Genomic DNA, 5175 nt, shown 5'->3' on the forward strand with positions numbered 1-5175 from the left:
ACAATAAGTAAGAAACATCTGGATACTGAAAACCTACTCACACGGGACAGTATCCGAATCCAACCACCATCAATCTACCAAAAGAGGAATCATCAAGACTCTAGTGAATCGTGCTTTCGGCCTCTGTAATACGAAGGAAGGTTTCGAGAAGGAACTAGACCTCATCAAAAAAGATCTTCAGCGGAATGATAACTTCAAAGAGATGTTGGAACAGACTTTGACTAGAAGACAGCGAGAGCCTTGCAAGAAAGAGGATTGTCGAAAAGGATAAAGAGGATTGGGTCCAAGTACAACATCAGTAGGAGATTTGAGCCGGTTCTAAGCCTCCCCCCACCACTATGACGTATTAATTGCTTTTTTATTGGTTGTTTGGTGAAGTCAAGGTGATGTGACCTTGAAGGGTGTGGTGTATGGATCGTTCAGAAATTTTTTCCCGGTTCTAATCCTCCCCCCACTAATATGACGTATTATTTGCTTTTTTTTGTTGTGCAGTGAAGTCAAGGCGTTGTGACCTTGAAGTGTCTGGTGCATGGATCGTTCAGATTTTTTTTTTCATATGAGATTTTGTGTGTGTATGTGTGTGTGTGTGTGTGTTAGAGAATGCACGGTACAGGGTTTCATCATGTGCTTGTTTGTCTATGTACAAACATACGTCTGCATACTTCGAAGATCCTCCAAGTAATGAATGCTCCATCGGTGTGAGGGCACCAAGTTAGTAGTGGAGTGACGTCACAGCAATAACCGTTCAACGGCTAGAGAGCGACATGTTCACTCCACGACGTGTGGCAGAGTAATGCGTATTCATCGGTCTGCTCTCACCTCCCTCGATGTAGTGAAGGATGTGACGTAACGCCCCAGACTCGCCATCAATGGTGACACGCAGGCGGGCGAGGACTGTGCTAACGTCTGTCTTCTCCGAGAGCGCAACGACAATTGCTTGTTCGGCTATCGCTCTCGAAGCAGTGAATGATGTTACGTAACGCATCACCCTACCCTCGCTATTGATGGTGACACGCAAGCGGGCGAGGACTGTGCAAACGTCTGCCCTCTCCGAGAGCGCAACGATCACTGCTTGCTCGTGCCGGCAACTGTTATCGCATCAAATTGGGAGATGGGCTTGGCTGTGACGTCAGGCATCTCTAGTGGATAGCAACTAGCAATGTGAACCTTTCACGGTTTCATGGTGGGGGTGACTCGCACTGTTTAATATAAAAGAAATGCCTGGCACACTATGAAATCAGTAGACGAATATATCTGCAGCAGTTAGCAATTGGTAGAGTGTTATTCAGTTCGTAATAGAAGGAAGACGGTGAGTGTATTTGTCTGTTGGAAATTGTTTATATTTTCATATATATTATCATCATGTCCGTTTCAAAAGTAGACTTGAATAAAATTAATAATTTGATTGTACAGGAGGTTGAAATACTAGAGCAAAAGGCCTTATCATCATTGCCAATTGATGAAGTGTACATAATTAAAAATATGTCAACTTATTCTACACGATTTGGTAAATCAATTTTATTAACTTTGCAAGATGTGAGCAATGATAAATTATTTAAAACATGGCTACCAAAACGTATTTCGTTGCAATTCAGTGATGACGATATATCTTGTATCAACTCATCAGGTGGTAAATATACGATGGTGTATTTAGGACAGAGCCAACAAAGTTTTGCTGGCATGAAAACGCGATCTCTAGTTAAATTCAATATGATTGAATAATAATTGTAATAATTTATAGCGAATTTCTTTAGGTCATAGCTTACAAAGTTTTTTGGTGTGGAAACGCTAACTCTAGTCAAATTCAATATGATTGAATAATAATAGTAATTATAATGAATTTCTTATTGTTTTATTAATATTCATATATTAGATGATAATTATATGGAAATATAAACATTACTAACTTAGTTGAATACACCCACTTTGTAACTACAAGTAAAATGGGAATGTGAGTATTATATCACTGAAAAATTGGAGGTTGCTTATTGTTTTTTTTTATTCGATTTCAGTTCCACCATTTAAAGATGTGGATGCAGTACGCAAGTCAAGATTGGGTCGATGTTGTAGATCTCAAATCATCGGTTCAACATTTGTCGTCTAAATTGAAGGTGTTGGGTGATGGAGCCGAACATGCAAGCAATTATGATATGAGTGTATGCTATGATGAAAAACAAATCGAATTATGCCTTCGTGATGCTGAGAAGTATTGGAGTGGTGCAGAAGTTTGTAACAAATTTTTGGATAATGAATTGGAATTGTGGCAACTTTGTGAGGTTATGATTGAACTGAACCTAAGAAGATTCCTGTATAGCCTACAACCATACTTGCCAGAATGGATTATTCATCACTTTGAATTGAATGATGAAAATCGAGAGGAAATTGAAGATGGTCGCGAAAATGATGATTATGAGGAAGAAGTTATTTTAGATAGTCTGTATGTTCCTGTAAATCATAAATAATGTCAAATAAAAAACTTTGAATTATTTTCATGTTTTATTTATTTAAATCTCATGAAATACAATAGAAAATGATTACAAAACAATAAATATGATATAAAATACAATACATGATATAAGTCAGTTACAAATAAAAAAAAGATCATAAAACAGTATATGATAGAGTGAAAAAAAGTGTCAATATCTGCTATGAACTGAACCATCCAATGCATTGTATGTTAAAACTGTATCATGCAAAATTAATGCATATACTTTAGTGTTGTCTGGAAACTTGGTCTTCCTCGTCTCAAACTCAATCTTTATATCAATAGTTGATGATTTTGTTGCATTCGGTTGATGGGAACAATCGATGACGAATAGTGGATTCTCTCTAAATTGCCCAATGTCCATCAGAGGTTCACTCATATCTTTATCATAATAACTTCGCTGGAAACTCTCAAAAGCATAATAAGCAGGAGCATCAAGTTTTTTATCGAAATTCAAATTCCAACGCTCATATGGATAAACTTCAGAATTCAAGTATACTCGAATACTATTGATATCAGCAGTTGTGAATTTTGTAATATCCTGTGTTCTATCTTCAGATGTGGTAGTACTTTGGAATGCAATGATGACAAAACGAGGAGTTTCCAATGCATTAGTTGTTTTGATGGCCCATATGTCTGAAGAAGTCCCACGTAATGATGGTAGTTCATAGAGGTCCCACATACGATACGCCAACTTGATTTTGGCATTCAGACCGCTTTTGTTTATTCTACTCAAAAGTTTTAGCTTGTGTTTATCATCTGGTACAATATGTCTTATTTTCCATTCGATTTTATTTATTTCCAAATCAGAATCAACCTCACCTATATACGAGTTTTTGAATGATCGAGCGATAATCAAAATCAATTCCTGTTTGGCATTCAAGATACTTTTGTTGTAATCTTCAGCAAAACCCATCAAATATTTCAGTGGTAGTTTTCCACTAAAAACATGACTGTTTGTATCCAAGATATCTTGCTTCAATTGTGAAAGTCCCCAACCAGATGTCAATAATGTGTTAGCATGAGATTGTCCAAATGATATCATGGTTTTCATTGTAGATGTTATCCCAGGTTTTCTAACAACAGCCACTTGTTCACCACCCATTTCATAACGAATTTCGTCAAAGAGAAATGCAATTGCATTATTCGAGAGATAGCATGTTTTCGCTACATCTTTGGGGGTGAATTCACCTTCTATGTAAATGAAGCTGTCGGCAATATCTAGTATAACATCTTGATTATTGATTGCAATTCTGATTTCATCCGAATTCCTGAATAGCGGTGATCCATAGGGCTTATATGTGTGCTCATGTAAACTTATGAGAGAATGATCGAGCACTGGTTCATTGAATATATTCAACTTTTCACTGTTTGTTTCGAGCACCATTGTTATTTTCTCACTTTCAATCCAATCGATTTCAAAAATTTAAGATCACTCACAGACAGAGAGTTATATGCTAACTGTTTAGCATACACTTGTGGAATGAGCTTCTTTTTATGCACACTTTTCTTTTTATGCACACCTTTCTTTTTGATAGTGCAACTCGTTTGGGATTGTTCAATGCGATTTTGTCTATTGTAAATGAAACCCATAACAACAGTTATTCGATTTTCTTCAATTCCAAAATAATGAAAATCTCTTCTTCACTTCCAAAATCGATAAGGTTATTTTTTTCATCCAAAATACGCACTGTAATGTTGTGAATCAATTGACGACCTTCTGGACTGACAGGCATATATATAATACTGTGTGGTTCTTTAGTAAGATTGTAGCCAGGTTCAACATCAATATCGAATGAGAAAAGAATGTGAGATTCTTCACCATTTATATATGAACCTGATATTATATTGCAATCTAAGCGGATAAGTCTCACAGTTGTAATGTTTATTGGTAATGATGATTCATGTATCTGATTTGGTGGAAATATTCCATGAGCGAACCCCATCATTTCTGCTATAGAATTTGGATGTGTCAGATCAATTTCATATTTGGATCGCATTTCACATTTGAATGTATTATTATTGGCGTGTAGATAGAAAATATCATCTGCAACGACATCATTTGGTTTTTTATCATGAAACAATCTGAACATGATATGTTTCTGTATGACGGCATTGATTTCTTCTATTTCGTAAGCACCAAATGGAATTTCAATTGTCAACTTTTGGGGTATCGATGAGTTGTCATTACTGATTCTAAAACTAACTAAGTTATTAGCTTCAGTTATATTATTGATTGTATTGCATCCATAGAATCCCAAATCCTAATCCATAACGACTGTTCCTATCCAATTCAATTGGTGGAAAAAAATCCGCACTCAAGACACTTGTCCCGACAGCTTGTAGCTCGAACTTTCGTGACATGACTGATGAATATTTTGAAACACATTTCAATTTATTATTGTACACAGCAACAGCACATTTGAGACAATTTACACTTTTTGGAAGGTGTTGTATTGTAATAAGTATCATTTTTATTGATACCAATATTCACATCCTCTATATTACAAATACAACACATAGATTTTCGAGGTATAGGACCATCATTAACATCCGAATCTGAATTTTGATCGTGGTGGTGCTCATAACAATATCTATGTTTCATTATATCGATGTCATCTTGCAGATGCTTAGGCAACTTTTCCCAAACATATGCAATCTCATGTGCAACACATGCAAGTATCACTTCC

The sequence above is a fragment of the Leptinotarsa decemlineata genome, unplaced genomic scaffold (genome assembly GCF_025532065.1).
Source record: "Leptinotarsa decemlineata unplaced genomic scaffold, Ldec_3_MD MMD2_tig00001719_RagTag_RagTag, whole genome shotgun sequence".
In the NCBI taxonomy this organism is placed as follows: Eukaryota; Metazoa; Arthropoda; class Insecta; order Coleoptera; family Chrysomelidae; genus Leptinotarsa; species Leptinotarsa decemlineata.